Genomic DNA, 23062 nt, shown 5'->3' on the forward strand with positions numbered 1-23062 from the left:
GTGAATATAAAATATCCTGCATCTACATAAACAATAAAGGAAACAGACAGGTAAAGAAGAAAACTAAAACTCAAATTGTGACTAATGAATACAAATATTTATTATTTCCCCTCTAGTCACCTCTGGTAACAGATATATAGTTTGTTTTCCCCACTGTGCAGTTTAAAGGAATTGTCCACAATTTAAGAAGCAGCACTTACCAAGTAACCAGGCCTTCTCTACTTGAAGGTTCATCCACATCGTGGAATACCAATACTTCTTATAATTTATGCATCGTGGGCAGATCCAAGGAAACTAGCAAACATTGTAATTGTAATTAGAATTGGAATTTTTTTATTAACTGTACGATTAATTAAAATCTTTACAGTAAAAGAAGAGAATACAAAAAACTGTGTTTGTAAGCTTCTTTGCTGGTTAAAAGATGCACTGGTGTGCCAATTAAAAAAGAAAAATCAAGTTAAAAAAGAAAGCAGAGTAAAGTGAGGGGGTGCGGCGCCCCTATCTAAGTCCCATGTAGATGGCCTTTGTCCAACCATGTGTGCCTTGGTGTTAGTCTTGACGACGGACGTTTCTTTCATGGGAGGGCAATGTCAATGCTATGACGTGGCAATGTTACTTCAGCTATCGTTCGCTGCTTTCGGGCATTGAATTCCCAGGTGTTAAGATGTTTTCGTTATTGGCTTTTAGGGCTAGCCTAATTTGGTGGACAAATTTCGCCAATCTTGCTAGGGGTCATTGTGTTGGTAGTTAAGAAACACAAGGCTGATGCTTCGGAGCAACATTTTATGCTCTGAGTGAGGCAGATCGGACTCAACAGTCGCCGTCGATCGTTGTCAAAAAAAGGACAGCAGCAGAGGAGGTGCAGCCAAGATTCCCTTGTGTGGGTGCATAACCTACAAGATATGGGTTCCCCTCTTTGAGCCCATGCGGGGTTGAAGTCTGCTATCCCAAGCGTGGTCAGCCTCATGTATAGAATTTTGCTTCGGGCATGAGTTGTTAGAGCCTCACTTAGGTATGATTGAGCTTTTCCTACCATGTACGAGTTGTTTAAAGGGTCCAAATGGGGACTTCGACGAAGGGTTTTGTGGTCGAGGTCAAAAGAGATTTTATAAACTTGTTTGTTGAGGGCTCTCTTCCATGCATTCAGTGGGATGTCCTGCCGTGGAATGTTTTCTTCCTCAATCCTCAAAGCTTTGATTGCGTGTCCCAGCCTGGTGTGCCATATCGAGGCTGGCCCTTCGAAGATCGATCTCAAGTGGTGTTTTAGGGAGTTAGCCGGGGCCCTTAGTACCCTTAGATACAGCTTTATGAGCTCCCCCTGACAAATCAAGTCTGGTCTTGCTAGGCCAAGTTCCAGTCTCAGCCTAGATCTTCTTGCTATCCTTGGTGTATGTATCACCAACTTATATGCCTTCACTTGGGCTGAGTTGAGAAGGACATCCAACTTCCCAGGAAAGGCCAGGTGACCATAGGAGATCGCAGGGAGAAGCTTTGCTCGTAGGGCTATCAGAATTGGGCTGGCAGATGGACTGATCAGGTTCTGACTTAGTAGTTTTAGAAAGTGTGTTACCTTATTGGCTTTGGAGGCCTGATGATTTAGATGTATATTGGCCTTGGCCCGTTCCGAGAACCAAACCCCCAGGTAGTTGTAAGAGGCCACCGAGTTTATTTGAGTATTTCCCAGCTGCCACTGTGCTTGCCTTTTCCGCTGATAGGACCCAAAGATGATGACCTTTGTTTTCCCTTGATTGACAGCCAAGCTGTTGGCGATGTTGAATCTATTTAAAGCAGTTAGTGTTCTTTGCAGGCCGATCTTCGTGTGGTCCATTATAGCCGTATCATCTGTATACTGTAGGACTGGTATCCTCACACCTCCTAGTCTGGGGGCTACTAGGCTGGCTCCTTTTAGGGTCTCCCCCAGGTCTGCTGTGTATAAATTCAAAAGAATGGGGGCCAGCACACACCTTTGTTTTAGCCCATTTTCTGTGCCTATCTTGGGAGAAACCGTCCGAGCGCTTGTTTTAACCCACACCCAGGTGGCCTCATATAGTGACTTAATTGCCTTCAGAAGATTCGGTGGTATCCCCCACTTATCCAGTTTCCACCATAGGCGTTTTCTGTCCACTTTGTCGAAGGCGGTGCTATAGTCCACAAAGCAGCAGAATAGTGGTGGGTGGTTCTTCGAGGTTGCCTGGGCTGAGAGACGTGCTAGAACCAGGACATTGTCCATTGTGGACGCCTGGGACCTAAAACCAGTCTGGTACATAGGAATTATGTTTTCTTTTTCGGACCATTTTTCTAAATCATTAAGTATTAGGCGTTCGTATGCCTTGGCCTCCAAGTCAAGCAGGGCAATGAGCCTGTAGTTCGATTGTTCGAGACGGTCGCCTTTTTTAAAAATTGGAACCAATATAGAGCCCATCCAGGAGTCAGGGGTTGTGGCAGAGAAGAAAGTATGGTTAAAGAGCGGAGTTAAAAGAGTCGCCCAGAAGTCAGGTGCCTTTTTGAAGACCGGTGCTGGGATGCCGTTGGGCCCTGGGGCGCCGTCGTTCCTCATGCGCTTAATAGTTTTAATAACCTGTTGGGTGTTTATCCAGGGTGGTGTAATGTCCTCAGCAGCGGCCTGGGAGCTGTTACCCCTCGCGTTCCTTCCTGGGCTCGGGAATGTAGCTTCTGGATTTGTACTGATCTGGAGGACTTCCTCAGCTGGCCCCGCCTTGTCTGTTGATGGATCTTCATTAGTGGGATCTATTGCATATAGCTGTTTCACGTGTTGGATCCAATCTTTTTCGGGTTTCTCACGTTGGTCCTCGATTGCTCAGCTGGTTGATGAATCGCCAAAGTTGTGCTGAGTTCTTTTGTTTGAGGAGGGAGAAAACTTTAAGCCATTTGCTTTCCATTGTGGCTTTTTTGTATTCCCATAGTTTCTTCCTCAAGGAGGCCCTCAGTGCAGGTATCGATGCCCCCTCTGTTTGACTACCCCCTCTTTTCTTTGCTACGAGCGCCTTGCGTAGAAGTTTTTTTTTTTCTCGTATATCCTGAGGGCAGGTGTTTCCAGTGCTAGGTTGCGCATTTGTCATTATATTTTGTGATTTGGGGTTCCCGAGTTTACTTTGTAGATCCTCAATGATTTGCTCCCATGCTGTTATGAGTGGTTCCTCTCTGTGCAGACTTCCTTCCTGTGCCTGGCCCAGCCAAGTTTGGAGTTTCTCTTCTGTCTTGTTTGACCACTTCATCCTCCGCGTAACGCTATGTATCTCCTCACCACTTGACTCCCCAATGGATTTATAGAAGGTGGGAGTCGGTTTGTCCAGCTGGAATGTTGCTCTTAGTGGCCTATGATCACTTTCTTGCCGGTTTTCGATTTCAAAGTCAGTCATTCTGTCTGCCAAATCTCCAGTTAGCATAATATAATCGATTCTTGACACGTTCCGGAAAGTGGGCCGGGGCTGCCAAGCGGGCGTGTGGGCACTTTTCAGTGCGTGGGTTGAAGTCAGTTTATAGCTGAACAAGAGGTCTTGCAGGATGGCCCCTCTACCCGATCCCCGAGGAAGAGTTTCCGATTTATCTAGGTCTTTTAGATTAAAGTCCCCAGCTAGAATGACCTGATGTGCTTTATATTTATTTAGCAGATCTTCTAGTTTTTGTGCCAGTGCCTCCAGCTGGTCTTTCATTAGGGTCTGTGCGGGATTGATATAGCAATTTAGTACCAGCAGGTTGAATGGATGACTGGTGTTGCTCAAGCCTCTTATCTGTATAGCTTGTAACCCGAGGGAGTTCACGTTGATGGTGGTGGCGGCGAGGGGACACTCATGTTTTATAAAGACTGATAGACCGCCTGCTGGTTGACCGAAGATGTTCCTTTTTGTTGCTGGTACTTGAAGTTCGTAATACCCGGCCAGAGGAGTGGAGGTCAGGGCCCAAGTTTCTTGCAGACAAATTATGTCTCCGCTTTCCAGAAACCACTTTAGATTTTCATTTTTACAGATTTTGCTAATCCCTGCTATGTTCCAGGAGATTACTGTTAGTGATGGCTTTACAGTGGATCCGGGCCTGGGTTCTCCTCTGGCGGGCTGTCTTTTGTAGCAGTTAGGAATGCTGTAACCTCCTACTTGCAAAACCCTTTTGCTCATCGATGGAGGAGATTGTTCGTATGACTCGTTGGTTGTTTTGGCATAGAATTCTGATTCCTGTTGGAGCCCTTTGGCCCTGCTGGCTTCCATTTGGAGGTCCCAGGCTGGTTGTTCCATGTAGGACCGATCGAGTGGCCTTTCTTCCGCTTTCTGAGGCCAAGACAAGTGGGTATTTCGGGGGCGCCTCTATCTGAACTTCAATGCCCCATTCCGCAAGTAAGATGGAATTTTTTTCAATGGCTTGTTGTGTCTCTTTGTTCTTCAGCCCCACCAAGGTGGAGTCACCATGTGTGTCCCCTTTCAGGCTTGGAATTTCACCCATTCTATGTCCCCAGTTTGTTTCTTATCTAGGGTGTCCAGATGCTTGAAGAGGCGTAGGAGGTTGTGCCGGTTCAGGATGTCATGGGTTCCCATACTGGGGAATCTCGGAGTCAGGATCACCTCGTAAACAGCTACTGTTGCGCCCGCAGTTTGAGCCCTGATTCCCTTTTTAGGTCGAGCTGGTAAACTGCATCCAAAGGATGCAGGTGTCCAGCTGGAGACCTAATGTTGTCTGTTACGGGGGAAGGAGGACAAGAGGGTGTTACGAGCTTTTTCCCTGGATTTGTGTGCGCGAACGCGCACGTTCTGTCTCGCGTCGTGCACATGCGCGCGCATACAGACAGACACTCGCTCACACCCCCCCCTCCTCCACAGTCACACACGCACTCCAAGACACATACACACACGCACGCACACACATACATACACAGCCCCCCCCCGCCGCACGCGCGCGCGCGCGCTCGCGCACACACATGCCCCCCGCCCTCGCAGCTCAGCAACCCACTCACCGGCTTCCTTGGTGCGGCGGCTCTCCTCAGCTGCTCTCCTCAGCTGCAGGGCCCGGCAGCAGGACTCATCCTCCCTCCTTCGGCACCGGGGCGCAGGGTAGGCTCCTGCCTGCTCCGGTGCTCCAAACAATCACGGCTCTTCCCTGGGAGGCGGGGTAGGATCCCGCCCTCCTACTTCCTGTTTCCGGTTGTCGCGCCGGCCTGCCTGACTTCCTGGTCGCAGGCCGGTGCATCAGGCGTATGGGGACCCGCGCTGCCTGAGGACTGCTTCCCGCTCCCGTTTTCAGCCCTGCCCGTTCGGAGCTCTTCTTCCCTCACACATCGCCGCCGCCCACGGGCGCCCACAGCCCCTGTCACATGCTGCTCCAGCGACTGCCGTTGCACAGTCCACCGGCCGCCATGCACACGCTGCAGAAGGACACCACCATGACCAAGATCTTTGTTGGCGGCCTCCCCTACCACACGACCGACGCCTCGCTCAGGAAGTACTTCGAGGTGTTCGGGGACATCGAGGAGGCCGTGGTCATCACCGACCGGCAGACCGGTTAAGTCCCGGGGCTACGGCTTTGTGACCATGGTGGACAGGGCCGCGGCGGACCGAGCGTGCAAAGACCCGAACCCAATCATTGAGTTTAGTAAGTATCTACCTTTGTCATTCTCATTTTACTAAATTATTGTATGTAGGTAAGTTGTAAAACAAATGCTGAGAATCATTTCAATATGCAAAAAAGGGAATATTGGCTTTTTTAAGACAGCAATAATTCCTTAGTCAAAGGCACTGTAACATTTTCTTATTGTAACTGTTTGAATCCTCGAATTTAGGTATATTTTTTAAATGGAAAAGAATTTTGATGGGTCTCGCAATTGCTGCAAGGTGGGGGCCTGTTTCAGTATTTATGTAAAGGCGTATGGTACAAGCCCATTGGCTGGGGAGGGTGGAGGAGTTGGGAGGAGTTTAATGCAGATTTTGAACAAATAGTATTGAGCAACCTACAGTCTCAAGTTGAATTCCTCACTTATTTACAAGGAACGCAGCATAAACTGTTATTGACACCCTGCCGATGCGATATTTGACACCCTGCTGTTGCAATATTTCTCCATTTGTAGAAATGTGGTTTAACGGCTCAAACATGTACTAAGTTCTACATGGAAATATTCATACATGCATCTGTAGGTTTTTTTATATTTTATTTTGAGAGCAGCTAATGGCACCTTTAAGTCGTATCCTGATATGGGGGCAACCGTTTACAGTAATGATCAAAGCCATTAACCTGTCTGGGCAACTGGAGTTTTTTTTTTTTCCCATTTTGCCCCTCCCGCCTCTTTATATACTCTTTAATAAATGCTGCTGATTATCGCTGCCCCACCTTCTTGTCTACCCACCTCACAAACCCTCCTCCTCGGTTCTGGGTCATTAACTATAATTGCCCACCTGACTGTGGTCCCCCCTGTCCCCTCAACCTTTCTCCTCCTTATTTGGTTCTCAAAATACACTTAAAAGTATAAATAAACGTCAAGCAATGTTTTAAAATAAAGTGACCATATTTAAGCTTCTGACAGACTATTGTCTCTTGCTTGTGTTGGCACCTCTCTAACCACTGCCCGATCTTGTGTCCGGTTGCTCTTTTCTTTATTAATTTTTTTGGGGGGGGGGTTGTCATTGTTTTAGTAAGCGTGAATGTGGGTCTTGGTTCACAAACGTTCTTTAGAAAAGTTTAAGCTATTGCCATTATAAATTACAATAACTTTGATTTAAGTATTAGTTATTTAAAAAAATTAAACTCCATTATTATTTGTAATAGCGATACATCTAAGTCATGTAAATACAAAACATATTGCATTACAAATGCTATAGGTATCACATTTGCGAAAGTTATAACTATTGGCATTGTAAATGACAAAGCTATTAATTTCGCTATTTTCAAAAACAACACATAAATAAAAACTTTGCCATTTACAATACCAATAGCTCAAACTTTCCTAATGCGAGACCTATTGCATTGCAAATGCTTGTTTGTCTCTGTTTCTACAGGGTTAGGGACTGTCCTGGGGCTTTCTTGGAGAATTAAGGGAGAACCTCCTGGTGCCCTCTTGTTCTGGCCGTTGTTCGACCTTGTGGCTTGCAGGGGCTGAGTGCTTGGTTGCAAGAGGTGAGGAGTAGCCCCTTGTAGCAAAGGTGTCTCCGGGGTTAGGTGTGTGAGCCGTACTGGAGATGAAAGGCTTATTCCAGCAATTGGCTGGTGAGCCAAGGTAGTGATTTGCGTGATTTGCGTGACTGGTGGCTTTTCACCCTTCGCACTCGGGGTGCTTGCTAATGACGATTGTTTGTGTTGTGCTCCCTTTGGGGAGGGGGCGGGGGCATTCTCTTGCCCCAATTTTTTTCTGTAAATATCGGGTATAGTTGGATCGATTTTGTGTCCCCTTTTGGGGGCAGTTGCTTGAGCTTCAATAGCTGGGGTTGTCTAGCCTTTAGCTTAGTTTTTTTCTGTTGCTTTTTTAGCTTCTTTTTAGCTCTCCTTGAGAGAGGGATGTCCTGTGTGACCATTGCACCTGATGAATCTTCCTGGGGTACTATCCCGGTGTCTTCGCTGTTCCTATGGATTTTGCTTTGTGAGGTTGTGGATGCTAAAGGGCTGCTGTTTGTCTTGGTGGTCGAATTCGATGCGCTTTTGCCTTTTTTGGCTATGTCCTTCTTCCCCGATGGATCCCAAGGTGACTGTGTATCCTTTGCAGTATGACCGTTTAGCTTCGCCTGGTGTTCTTTATTATTCGTCGTCAATATCACCGTTCTCCCTTTTGCTATTTCCACTATATCGGTTAATACCTCAGGCAGGAAGGCCCAATTCTCGATAAGGTTTGAGTAATTGAGTAATTGTAATTAGGTTAGCAGTTCTTATTATTTTCACAATGAGTAAGAAATTCATTTTCTGAGCTATCCAGAAATGTGAGCAGTACATTGCCCTGAAGACGTAAATGATGCCAACGCTTAGAAATCAGCCCTGGTGACATTTATTGTGGAACACTAGATGGAAACAATATAAGGCCTGATTACGAGTTTGGCATTATGTATCGCCCCTGATAATACAACGGGGTATTTATTGGGTATGGTAAGTAACACCTATTATGAGTTATTGGGGAATACCATGTGGATTTTGGCATTTAAAACACCAAAATTTGCATGGTACAGTAAATACTGTATGTTTTCCCCTAGTTAAATTTCGTCAGGTTTGACCTGATGAAATTTAACAAAGGTTGAGTTGTTTAACGCATCCACTAATTATCAGATGTGTTAAATACTTTAAAACTCGCAAATCAGATACATGTGTAAACCAAGGTTTGTGCATGGGTCGGAATATAAAAAGCAACTAGTAATCAGGGCCACAGTATGCTAAATCAGCATTCCAGAGGTGGGCGAGTAGCCAGGAAGATGTAAATTGAGATATTACTGATGATTTGTCTTTTCACAGATTCTGCTACACAGAAGTGTAAAACTGAGAGAAGGTGTACACAAGGTAGTACAAGATTACAATTTACTACCAGTGTGTCTAAGGATAACCAGGTCGATTTGTAGATCTAGTCGATAGAGTGAGAGCACTTGATAAGTTTTTTCTTTATTACTGGTGTATGACATTGCGCTACTGTTCGCTTCGCGACTTGAGTCTGGCTTCCCACTGACCTTGCAGGGCCAATGCACTACTCTTCATGAAATTCAATGCAATTGCTGTTCTAGCTCTAATTAATCGGTGGTAGAGTACAGCAGCACAGCCTGTACAGTTGACCTTGTCAAAGTCGAAGGCACTCCTCCTGTCCCCATCATATCACCTGTCTCAAATCCACAGTACAAACAAGAGACTCTAGCCCACCAAATACCACTGATCACAGCATTTGTAGCACAGTGCCAGTAAATAACACACATTTTCATAATTCTTAGATAATCCAGCAGTTCACAGATAATGAAAATACCTACTCTCACACAAAGATAAAACAATAAAAGTATCAAACGAACATGCAGTTTACAAACTGAAGCACAGAAGTAGGACATAACTAAAGACCACATTCACCTAGCAGCATTAAAAAAGTCAACATGTCACTGCAACCCTAGTAATCCCAACCCATCCTCTCTTGAAAACCACAATAGCGACACAGGTTATGTGTTGTTAATTTATGACAGCATTTAAAAATTCCAATTATTTTGATCAAAAGTTTAATAAGCAACTAAATATATTTCTGATGCTTTCCACTCATGTATTCGCAAATGCGAATTCGTACTTCTAGATACGTATTTGCTCACAAAAAATTCCAGAAAAAAGAAAACCAAGTGCACAAAAAGACAACATTTAAATAATGATGCTAATGGTAAACGTGTACACATACCATTTATGACTTATAATGGTCAAGGGAGAAGAAACCGACAAAACTTAATTTTCCACCTGTGTGAGGTCCTGAAGGCTCCCAAATTACTACTTATTTCGTTGTTTATGAGGTGCTGAAGCTTTCATTTTCCCAGTGGGCGAGAGGGTAAGCTCTGCTGACGAACTCAATCCAAACAATACCTCGATGCGCAACATGCATTTGCCACTAGCCCCCTTTTCTCAGCAGCAACTGGACCTATTCCTTGTTTTTTAGCCAACTTCCTTAAAATGAACGACCCTCATGTAATTCGAGGTGGGCGCATTTCTTTATGCCTACGTAGTCGAGTGGAATTGGAAAATTTCTGCATTCGTAAATTCCCTTGAAGTATTCGTACTTGAATCTACTGCACACCTCCTGAATATGGATGTCCCACACTGCTGTGCCTGCTTGCTGATCCTCAGTATCCCTTGGGCAGGACACCCTAGACATGGGAAGCCTTGAAAAAAAGCTGCGCCCTCCCACCCATCACCAGGAAGAACTTCGCTGAGGGTGACAGTAGAGGACGGTGCAAAAGACGATGGTGGGGTGACCAGAAAATGTAGGGTGGGTGGGTGTTGCAGTGCAGAGGGAAGTACTGGCAGAGGTGGGGCAGGGCTCTTGGCTGGGGCAGGCTGACCAGGGCACTTTGCAGTTGGTGTTGTACCTCAGGTCAAGAATTGCCAAGCTGTGCCAGTCCCTCACTGCACAGTCCTTTGTCATACATAAAACTTGTTTCAGTTGTCTCAGAGGGCCATTGATGAGACCCTTCTTTTCTCCAATATCAGTTGCTTCTCACTTTGCACAACTTTTGCAGTTTCAATAAATGCGAAGTTCCACGGTCTACTAACAAAGGAAACCTCTTGCTAACAATGGGAAAGGTGACTCTGTAAGTCCCAGAATGCAAAGTGCTGTTGGCTTAATATCAGGGACTAGATACAGTGCTCCTGAAGACATGGGCCCGTTGGCAACTCTAAGCATGAACTATTCTGGCTTCCACCTTGACTGGTAAAAGGACACACCGCTGGGATCAAACTTTGCAGTGTAGTTATTTTTCAAACAGCGAGGCAGACCTCACTTCACTGGCTTCTCTAACAAATCCAGCGGGCACTTGAAAGTTTACACCGTTAAGCCAGTAGAGAGGGCTGGAGGGTGAGGAGCCACTATAATATAGAAATTTAGACTCATTGGTTGAGGTGAAGTAAATCTACCTCTCACAGTATGCATTGAGTGTTAAATGAAATGGCAGGATTTGACCATGGTGTACCTGAAAAAATCAAGTCATCTAGGAGCCATACTATGGCTCCGCTAAGGAAGCAAAGAAAGATGTTTGATTGCGTTGATGGAGACAATGTAGGTATTCATATTTTGTGAAGTGTAATAATAAGGGCAGAGAATAATGTTAAATTCAAATTAAATATTCTGTAATAGATTGTATCTTCATCTTCAAACCTGCTTTCTTCTCAATTCTTTTGAGCATCTTACATTATCTAACATTTAATTAACGCACCTTAACCACTTTAGGTGCTTGAATCAAAAAGGCTAGGGAAATTGTGGAGGCAAATTAGAGCATTCTGCACCCCATACACACGTGGTTCATTCAGCATAACTGCTCTAAAGTGCAAGTGTGTCATAACAGACACAACAACATTGTACAACGTTGGACTCAAAATTAATCACATGCACAAAAATATTGATGAACAGTAGCCAGGAACAGCGTTTCGGTAATGTGTCTGAAAGGAGCAGCTTTAAAGCAGCACCATTAGCCAGAAGCAAATTACAAGGAATGGCTCGAAAATAGCCTTTTGAAGTCTGGATTAACAGCATACCTGTCTGCAAGGCCAATTGTTTCCAATAAATTGTGCTTTGGCCGCAACCAGAAAAGCATTACCCTTTGATCTCATCCTATTGAATGTCTAGTGCATTTTGCCACCCCCTGTGGTATGCTTCCATTGAAATGCATGAGGAACTATTTGCATCTCAAAATGGCACTGAATCTTCACACATTAACTTCTATTGCTCATAGACCTGTTGCATACAGAAAGCTATTCTTTTTATTTATTTTTTCACTGCAGCAGGCTTCTTTAAATGTTTCATTCAAGACTAAAAGCGCAAGCCAGTCCTGTTGGCTTTTCCAATGCTTGCCCTTTGCAGATGGGAAGCGCTTCAGCAGCAAAATGCTATTTTGCTTGTGGATACAACATCCTTGCATGGTTCTTGAGAGCAGGTATGTTGCTGAATAAATATTCAATGCAAAAATAATTAACCCTGAACATTCAGGTTAGGTATTTTTGGTATCAAATGGCTTACAGTTCATTATGTCTTCTTGCAAATTACCACAGAGGAGTGTGCTGGGGAACAGGGAAGTCCACTATAAGAATTAAGTAAAAAAGAAAAGGGTAAAGGTAGTGCAGCCCACCAGGGCCGTCATTTATGCGTATCTAAGTGCAGATAGGGGTACCTATATGTTGCGGTTTGCAACCAGCTTATAACCAATGCGCTTTAACTTGGTAGACTATTTAGCTTTTCAAGTTCTGTCTCTATCATTTATATTTCTTTAGTATCCGTGATTGTGTGCATGATAAAAATCCTTGTCCATGTGGGTGTCTTATGACATTATTTACTGTAATATGCACTTTTAATACCTCTATTTTTCACAGGGTTATTTCACCCTATTCTTTATGTAATAGAAAAAAGATTCCACTGTGCCTCACATTTGATACTTTCATCTCTTATTAAAACAACTAAAATTTAAGGGCAGGGCGCAACAGTTGGTTGAGCATAAGTATATGATATAATGCATGATCTTTCAAAATGTCTAGGTTTTCTCCTAAACATTAAAAGTTTGGGTAACCTTTGAAAAATCCACTCGTTAAGCGGTGATACACAGTCGTGATTTCTTTACGTGAATTAAAACAATTTGTCCTTTTGCAGTTTTCCAAAACTATAATGGTATTTTATTTGCATTTATTTATCTGTTGGTTGATATAGTATGAACCAGGCTAGAGGGGCATCAGAGTGTTTTATAAAGATCCAATAAATACAAAAGGACAATGAAATCACTAGCATAAAAGTAACGAACCATAAACAAATAGAGATTAAAAATTGACTAGTGAAATTTATACAGATCACAACATGGAAACCGTAGATGCCAAGTTGTTAATTATCTAAGATCTCAATGCTTAAATCTAAACTCAAGAATTAAAGATTAGTAAAGGAAGGCCTTCTCGGGGACCCTACTCTGGTCTGCCAGTGTGAAGAGGGTTCTGTTCTGCAGAACAGAAGCAGACGTCAGGGGAGTGGAGTAAGTCATTCTTGGCTGTTGGTCCCTAACATGTAACTCGTGTGTCCATCACACCGGCTGTTGGTCTTCGCGAGGTGCAATTTGTCAAGACAGGCTAAGTGGCAGTTCTCGGAAGATTGATGGGTTACGTGCCCTTTGAGTCAACGGCTCTGCCCGGCCCGGACACGTCCTCCCAGCCGCGCATTGGCTCATGGGTAGCATTGGAGCTGCTCGGTGCATTACTAGTCGGCTTTGAAGGCGGTGCAGCTGCGCTCACGCGGGTTATATTCACTTGTGTCGAGGCCTGAGACAGCTGACACGTGCGAGATTTATTAAGACAGCCCAATGCATCCAAACATCTCTGCTGCTTTCTTAACACGTGTCAAGGAAACAAGACAGTCCGTCCCGGAGATGCGTGGCGGCCGTGCCCATGGGAAAGAAGGGGGCTTGACGCAGTACGAGCCTGGCTAGCGAGAAGCCCCCGCCACCGAAGCAATCTGCCACCGGGCCTTTGTCTCATCAAAGGGCCCTTCTGCAAGAGAGCTTCTCGGATCAGGAAGTCAAGAAGCCCTCTATTGTCAAGACACGTTGATATTTCCAACAGATGTAATCTGCAGTAGACATCAGTGCTGTAAATGGAAATATAAAAGTGCTGGTACTCGCTATGCAGGGTACCTGCTTGCTCCTGAGAAGTGCTGGTACGCTCCTGTTCAAATTAAAGAAGTGCAAGTATTCAGTACTGGAGAGTACCTGTCCATTTAAAGCACGGTGTATTCTAAATTAAATCAACAACACAAAAGACACGTGTCCTCAATGCAAGCCCTTTTAAAGGGATTTCAGCCTAGAACTCACCCAGACTTAACTGGGGGAAAAAAACAGATTGAAATAAACATACATTTATATATATATGTTTTGGTAATTTTGTATGGCCTGGACAAGACCTTAAGGTGACAGAACACTTTACACCCCAAAAAAATGTTTTTTACTGTTGTTGATTTGGGTTATTACTATCCCCAAACTTCATATTATATTGACAAAGTTTGAAAGTTTATAGTTGAAATAAACATACGTTTTTTAATATATCTGTTTTGTCAATTTTGTATAGCCTGGACAAGACCTTAAGGTGACAGACACTTTACACCAAAAAAAAAACATTTTTACTATTGTTGATTTGGGTTATTACTATCCCCAAACTTCGTATTATATTTACAAAGTTTGAAAGTTTATAGTGTGACATCTATACCCATTCTAAAATCTTGGGGAGACATTGGTTAGTGGGATGGATATGAGACCACAATATCACTGTGTAGAAGTTGTGACTATTGGATGGTACGCCTTATTGTCTAGATAAACTGGGTGCGTTCAAGTAACATGATTTCAGTTCCCTTTAAAGGTTATGTACGAAGTGTTGGTTTTTTGTTTGGGGGAATGGCGTTCCATGCTCTTTGTGTATTTAGGGAGAATATTCTTTTAAGACAAACAGGTGTTTGATCCTTCCTAGCGATCTATGTTGCGATTGTACACCCTTGGTGATATTTTTAATTTGTAGATTAGTTGTAGATTCACATTTTTGTCTAGTATGAAGCCAAGGGATTTTATAGACTCTACATTGTTTAGGTAAGTATCCAGAACTGCCCCCCCCCCCATGAGCAATTTTTGAACTGGTGTTGCTTTCAGGAGGTGATATGAGAAGACATTCTGGGGCCTATTCACAAAGGGACATTTACAGGCGAGTACATCTGCACATGTAAATTGACTCCTGCGCTTTGTAGTAAATTTACTACTTTTGGTTCTTCATCATTTCCAAGTGTAAATTTACACTTAGACTTGTAGGTCTCCACTTAAGACCTATGGGTATATTAACAAGGGCAGGCTGTATTGGAGTATGTACTTGAAGCCCCACCCACTCTCCGCCCATATTTGTCATCGGCTTGTGTCATTGTCCGTTGGAAATGCTGGCTTCTGATTCGTTAATAGGCTTGTTAGTCCCTCCTTATTACCGCCTTGTGTTCATTTGTAACCTCCTATGAGGACTGGCCATTTTACTTTGGTTGTTACACGTACGTCTTATTTAGTGTGTAAGCACTATTATCTGTAATGCGTTTTTTCTACTGCAGGCACTACATGCTTTCCTGCAACATTCAGCGTGTCATGCGTGCTTTCACGGGGCGCTTTTACAAAAATAAAGCATTTGTCTATCAACTTGACAAACAAATGCTTTTTTTGATAAAATCGCCCCATGCTGCGCTTTCACTTTAATAGCAGCCGCTGACCTTTCTTTAGACCAGGCTGGTCTAAAGAAAGGGACGTGGCCTCTATTAACATGAAAGTGCAGCATGGGTCTCTTGTAAACAGCAAGCATTTGCAATGCAATAGGTCTCACATTTTAGAAACTTTGACCTTTTGGTATTGTAAATTACAATGCTTTTTATTATTACAGGTTTTTTAAACACACAAATAAAAAGGCATTGTCATTTACAATGCCAATAGCTCAAATTCTCGCAATTGCGAGACCTATGGCATTGCGAATGCTTGTTGTCATTTATATGTAGGTTTGTAGCATTAAATTCAATTTGTATATATGTTTAAAAAGTAAAATTAAATTAATTTATTTTAACATTACTTCCTGTGGGGTTCTATTTTAAGTCCCTGCTTCGATGCTATTTCTATTTTAATTTCTTAAGGACCCGATTACCCAAGCGTGTCCTGGTGCTGTAAAGTTAGTACCTATGCATGAAGAGTTAATGAGTTAGAGGGGAATTTAGGAACCACGGGGACTTTCAGAGATTATTGAAATAGAAGTTTCTTAAAAGACTTACGGAACCTTAAAAGATTTGGTTCAGCACTAATCGAGGGAAAAAAATTGTTCAAGGCTTATGCCATGATTACTGAGAAAGCATGTGCAATGGGCATGACCTTGCATTATTTGGGCACATCCACTAGGTTGGAAGAGGATAAATGCAGCAATCTGGTGGGTGAATATCTTTTCAACATCGTGGACATGTAATTAGAGCAATGTGTGGGGAAGATAGCCTTGTGGCAGACACCGGTGGCTTTGAAAACACTTTACTTTCTATGGCAGTAGTCGTCATTGTTCAGTGCTGGACTTACTCCAGGTCTGAACTGGAGTATATTTATTACTGTTTTGGGTTCTTTTTGCCTGTAGTAACTATAAAAGTGCAGTTTGTGAATAGCAATGGGTTTACTCTTTTATGGGTGGGTGTATGTCCCCCCCAACCACTCTTTAGCAGTCCGTAACACGATGCAGGGATCAACTGCGGGGCACCATATGTTCCGCTAACCAGAGGCCGAGGTTGAAGGGGAACCTGCTAAGGGCCCCCAATGTCGGTTTCTGACAGGTTTTCCATGTTGAAAACCCCAACATGGAAAGCCTGTCGGAAACCATCATAATCCCCATGGCGAAACGCCGTCCATAAGGATTATGTGCCGGTCTCCGACTGGCCGACGAGCTGTTTGAGCCCGTCGGAATCCAGTTGAATGATCGTCCAGTTTCACTTTCGACCTCCTACATCGTGAGGCGGCGGTCAAAACTGAAACCGCGATGAGGCTCGAAAAGCCTCCGACCGTTCCGACTCTCATCATAATGAGGGCCTAAGTAGTAAGCTTACATGTGTGAGGATCTCTCCATAGAAAAGATGGGAGAGGTAGAGATTTCAACTCATTTTGTAGTAAGTAGTACTAATGTAGTACTACTTTACGTAGTGTCAAATTGCAGTTTGAGAGAATCAGGCCACCTGTTTATTGAGCTTTAGGTAGTTGGAGGACATCCACATATGAATAATGTTGAGACCATGTGAATAAGTGTCCAGGTCAGGTGTGTCATCAATGTAAAAATAACAACTAAAGTTAAATGTCTTTCGAAAGGGTGCAAATGGTTGGGTTGGTGCCTCCTCCCTGTTTCCCCTCTATTTCATAAGATTGCAGTTCAGAATGTATTGCCATTTCCTTCGTTAGAGTTATTGGTGGTGTCAATGATGTTCATCATAGTGTTGCAGATTTGTTGATATTTGTGTTAAGATAGTGCAAGACTTAAAGACATGCCAGAATTTGAAACAATAAAATAAGAGAAATAATTTTTCAAAAATAGAAATACTGCTTCCCTCAGTCTCTGAATATACCCTGGTTAGGCCTACATTTTTACTGTCCTTAGTGATTTGTGTGTTTATGGAACAGGCTTTGGGGCTAACCTTTTTTATTTGCTCTGTTATAATAGTTAAATAATGCAATAATTTGGTGTAATCAATTGTGTATTGGGTCCATGAATGGTGGTACTATTTTGTTAATTATTACTTAACTCAAGAGTACTCATTTTACTGACCGGGGAAGGATGAAAGGCTTAGTGAACCCTGCAAGATTCAAACCTGTTTGATATTCAAATGTTGTGTTCTGCTCCTTCACATACGCAAGTCCAGATGTTAAGAAAGTTGAAACATTGCCTAATATCCAAACTGTACTGATCTCCTCAATGGCAAAGTCATCTAAGAGGCAAGAGCCAGGCTTCCTGCTCTGTAGTCTCTCCAGCTTTCAGACCATTATTACCGGCCATCATATTTGCAGATATGGGAAATGAGGCACAGGGGAGTGAAAACATTAGCCAAGGATCAAACAACGTGGTCAAGTAAGTGAGCTAAGATCAGAACCCAGGTATATGGTTCGCAGTCAAGACGCAAGCCATGTGACCACATCCTCCAGGTGAAGTTAGGTATCTTGAAAAATGTATGGAATGAGAACAGCAAGCTGCAATCGTGTTCAGTCACGAAAACAATAGAGAAACATCAAGAATATATGCAACGGCTTAAGGTTCGCCCAAATATGGCCAAAACAGGGTGCAAGATTGCATCAAAAGGGAGCAGTCAAACAACATAATGGCAATTTTCCTCGGGGTCTATAACCTTTGCACTGGAGGTGACATCAAAACAAGAGTGACTTGTGTACACTAAGGGAAGACAATTCAAATTCGATGCTGACTACTTGGATGGCTTGTAATTTACTCAGCCTACATTCAATTTACCTTCAACATATAGTCCTTCTATATTAAAAGTCTGTGCCTTAATTTATTCATTGAGTCTGGTTGTTTCAGGGCTCGAGTCGGGGTACCACATGGGTGGACGGCATCCCCCCACTTATTTTACCGGGTGGACGCCGTCCCCCCTGCCAAACAGCTGGACTTCACTCTTTGGCCTCTCTGGGACGAGGAGCTAGGAGCTCACAGCACGCTGCTCACGCGCTGACTTCTCAGATGCAATCGCATCTAAGGGGTGAACGAGGGGAGGCAATGAGCCCGATGGTGCAAGCCACCTTTCGGGTCGTCACTTCCTGTCGTGACATCACTTCCAGTGACAACGTCCCCCCAGTTATTTTTTTAGGACTTGTGCCCTGGGTTGTTTTCGTGGTGTGCATGTTTTAAAAGGCCGCCCTAGGGGAAGCAAGACTGTGGTTGTGCCAGTGCTCCTTCCGATCAACACGCTGTGATGGAATGGAGGCATGGACAGTGTAGTGTGGTAGTAGGGGTGTGTTAAGAGTTAGGAATGGGATATTGCGTTTGCTTTGGGGACTCTAGAGTGCAAGGACCTGCCAAGCACTTGTGCTGCGGTGCAGGGAAGCAGTCGTGGGAACCTTCTTAGAATAAAGTACAACTACTTATTTCGTGGAACTCTGAGGCATATTAGCAACAAATAGCGATAATTATCGCTAAATGAGCTTAGCACATTTTTTTTTTATCGCCGCGCATCGCCGGATATTATCGCTGAGATAACGTGCTATTAGCAACGTTTATCTCAAAAGCGACAAAATATCCGGCGATAGCGGCTCAGTGCGTGAATATTGCTGGAAATCCAGCGATATTCAGACATTAACGCTAATAGGGTCTTAACCTGAATATCCACCTCCCATTGGATATACAGGTTAAGAAGTGGTCTGAGCAGGCGTTAGGGTTTAGCGATATTCGCGCTTAGCGCGAATTTTTCTATCGCTTCGCCTGCCTTGCTAATAGGCGATAGCTGTGTTAACGACTGCTTTCAGTCGCTAACAGGTTGGGTACATCCACTTTGCATGTCATTAGCGATAAATATCGCTGACATGCAAAGCGGGCCCCAAACCGGTCGCTTTCGCTTAAAAGCTGTCGCTAACTGTTGTTAGTGACAGCTTGATAATAGGGTGATAAAATGATCGCTGTTTTAGCGGGAAAAAGTCCAGATAAAGCGGCGATAATGCCCTTGCTTATATGCCCCTCTGTCTTTTATTCGCTATGGAGCACTTACTACATTTCATTGGCAACGAGGATTTACTACAGCCAGAGAAGCGCAGGAACGGAACAAAGCACAGTATTCATGCGATGCAGCAGGAAGGCGGATCGGTGCATCGGCGGCGCACGTGCCTCAGACTCCGGGCTCACGTCAAGGACTCAGCATTGTAATTGTGGCTGCGGATTGCCCTCTCTCCCTCCCCGGTTGAGCGGTTCTTTTCTGCCATCTTGACATTTGCTGTTATCATTCTGCTGGGCTTTTCATGAGGCGTAATTGAATGTGCGCTGCTGGATGCGGATAGGAGAGAATCGACTGCCTTTGTTAGCGGAACGGGCTGTGCTGAGACCCGCGCGCAAACAAAGGAACCTGCTGCCTCCGCGGGTCTACATGGCTCTTTCAGGCGCACCTTTTCCTCGCTCGTAATTACCCTCGTCCCCCGTGTTATTTCCTTGTCTGTAATTTCCTTTGTTTCCATCTCTTCTTCTCAGCTGCTTCTTGCCTGTTTATTGGGCTGCCACTATTTTTCCCCTCTGAGCTCATTCCTCCTTTCCCGAGCCTGTCTCGCGGTCCCTGTGTTTATCCAGGGGTCGAAGTGCTTAAAGAAGGGTCAGGGAATTATCATCCATATTATAAAGGGGATGGGGTCATAGAGTGTGGGGGAAAGGTCACAGACATTGCTAAAAAGAACAAAACATTCTGCAACAATTGTTTTGGCCTTTCACCTACAGGCAACTTAATATAAAATATAATGTGCACAACAGGAATGGAAATAAAATGCAAATTCAATTTAACCATGGGAAATTCATTTTTCTGATAGCAGAACTCGGTTGCTTAATGCGATTACTTGCGAGGTCATTGGGTGTAACTGAACGGTTTCCGATATGAACCCTGATTGGTGCACTGGGAAACTAGTGTCTGTTTATAGAGCTAAGAGGCCCAAGCTTGTGACAGAAAGCCCTGTGAAGGTGCAAGTCATTTGTTTCTAAAAATGTATTACGCAGAGTATAAGATTGGTTAAAAAGGTCAAAAGATTGTGTTTAAATGTTTGCAGTGCTTTTAGAAATTATGGGGCAGATTTACAAGCACCCCGCGCCACCGGTGTGTCACTTTTTGTGACGTACTGGTGGCGTATGTTACTGCTTCATACGTACAAGGAGAGGAAAAGCCACCCTGTGTGGCTTTTCCTGTCCTTGTAATTATGACCCCTTTACACGCAGCACTTAGCATGAAAGGGGCGTTCCATGGGTGTCGCTGTGGGTGTTCACACGCAACACCCATAGAACAAGACACATTTCCAGATTACAATTCCTTGTTAAATCTGGAAATGCGTCTGAATGCTACGCCACCCTAGGGTGGCGTAGCGAGGCGCAACAAGGAGAAATGTTTTCATTTCTCCTCGTATTTTTCCTCTTTCAATGCGTGCTGCATTCTACAGCATTAATTGAAAGAGGAAAATGCCTGTAGCGATTGTTTTTGTGCAGGAGGTGCCTCTTCCTGCACAAAAAAATCTCTCCATGACACAGGCATCCTTGCACCATGGTGCAAGGGTGCCTCCCTCGGTGCATGGCAGCAGTTTGTGCACCAGAGCAGGAGAGATCACAGGAATGTGACATATTATTGTAACTTTGTTGCATTCCTATGTTTTGGAAGTGCGCCAGCGTGGCGCAGTCAAAGGGCTTTTGTTACCGTGCTGCAGCACTTCCTTGTAAATCTACCCCTATGTTTTTAGCAATAGTCGCCATACAGGTACGCATCGTCAATCCATTCATTAAAGAATCTCGTATTTACAAGAAATCCGACATGCATTCATCTTACTGACAAGAACAAAATAACTCTCTAATTCTATTTAATATGTGTACCCTTACATAGATAATACTCGATTCTTACGGCGCATCCACCTATAAATAGAGAGCCTTCGCCCATACCCATAACAGGTATAAGTGCTATACATTGGATCTAACAATCCACTAATCTCTAAAATCAAATTTAGGATATTCACTCAGAGTTAGACATTATTTATGATGTCCCATAATTCTGGTGATTCTCCATGGACATAGCCTTTTCACAATGTTCCTTTCTATTCTACATGCACAATATATTTCTCTGCTTGGGATACAAGGAATTATGCAACACAATATATCTTTCCACTTGGAATATAAGGAATTCTGTAACACTATTGCGGAGGTGGTGACTGAAATTTCAGCACTGTGCGCTTTCAATATTCTTTGTCTGGAATTTATAGTGTCACTTTACTGCACTTGCACAGCCCATTTGCTGATGAAGCATGACCTGCTCACTATAAATCAGAGTGCTTGTTACAGGCTATATATTTATGTTGATGTATTATGTTAATTGTATGTTTTTGTTATAGAGAAAGTTGAGACGGTTTTCCCTGATGAAGGCAATACTGCTGAAGCGCTTAGGGCCTCATTAGGATGACGGGTGGACTTTGTCTGCCAGCCACCCTATGGAGAATGGGACCGCCCGCCATAAGGGCCGGGGTCCCGTAGGGGGAATTAGGATGTGCCCACCACAGTGGCGGGCACATCCTACATGTTTAGCATTGTGGCGGGCGGTGCACTCTGCACCGCTCGCCACAATGCTAAACATTTCTGAACGCATTTGCATATGCAAAACGGCAGGCACCGCGCGGTGCCTGACGCTTTGCATATGCAAATGTGGGGGGTACCATAGGTACCCCCCTGTAATCCCCCACCTCTGCCATCACCTAGGGGCCCCGCAGGGGGCCCCCGCTGCACACACCGCCTGCCTTTCCGTGGCGGCATTGCTGCAGCGGAAAGGCCCCTTACACCCACCATTGTAATATGGCTGGCGGTGTCCATTGGACACCGCCACCATATTATTCCCTTTCTGCCGCGGTCGCAAGGCGAACGCGGCGGTAAAGCGGCGGACGATCTTTCCGTCCGCCGCGCTCCCCCCCGCCATCCTAATACGGCGGGGGGGAATCCGGGCATAGGTGTTGGGCGGATTACCTCCGCCAGGCCAGCGGTGGCTACCGCCAGCCTGGCGGAGGCAATCCGCCCGACATCCTAATGGGCCCTTTAGAGTTCTTATCTACCGCCTGCCTTGGAAATCTCTTTGATAATTCACCATCTCCATCTCTAATGTTGTCATCTGTTTCAGAATGATGCATTTTTAGACATTTTATGTAATGGTTTATATTAACATTGTATGTCGATTTATGTATGCTTTATGATTGTGCATTATTACATTATATAAATGAATTTATATGTCACATATATATATAATTATAAAAAACTATGTTATTGAAACTTAGCTATCTAATGAAGTTTTCAAACCTAGATTTATAAACATTTTATAAAATATCAATAACAAAATAAGAATAAAAAAGATCTGTGAAAAATAGAAAGAATTTCTTGCTTTGTTTGTGTAAATATCCTTGGTCGTGCAGTCATAGAGATTTATGTTGTTGTATCTATAGCCTGTACTATATCACCAAGAATAAGTATAGAACTTGTACCTAGCTTTACTTTTACCCTTGATGTATTTTCCCTACTGCTAGCAAGTTCCACTGTTTTCCATTGGGATCCCCTTTTTCTCAACCCATGCCACACATACATACACGCAGATTCACATGCACACGTAAACCCACTACTAAGATGTAAAGGTGAGATGGCCATGGAAAGTGACCGAAAAATGGGGTGTATCTCTTCCAAAATGGAGGGGGAAGGGTAGGGACTCCTTCTTTGCAGGAAGAGCCTTGCACATGGAACAGCACACCCTTCAAAGGTGTGAGTCACACCAGGTTAAAAAAAAGTTACACCCAAGCCTACTCAAGTAGTACTACAGGCTAGCAAGAGTCAAAACTACTGTGGCCAAGCCTTGAAGAAATTTACACAACCCACCTGGCAACTTAAATTGGAATGGAATCTCATAGAAATCAGTGGAGGCAGGAGATAAATAACATTCATAGAACTAATGGAAAAAGAAAGGGAAATGGAACTACAGTCTATACACAGCTACTGTTGGCACTTGCACAACATCCATGCACACACACATGCTCACACACTCATGCACGAGGCCTAAACACATAGTACAAAAAAGGAAAAAAACACAAAAGAAGTCACATGCATTAGCAATCAAAAAGAGAAGAACTGACCACACCAAAGTTAAACACAA

This window comes from Lissotriton helveticus, chromosome 1_2, assembly GCF_964261635.1.
Source record: "Lissotriton helveticus chromosome 1_2, aLisHel1.1, whole genome shotgun sequence".
NCBI lineage: Eukaryota > Metazoa > Chordata > Amphibia > Caudata > Salamandridae > Lissotriton > Lissotriton helveticus.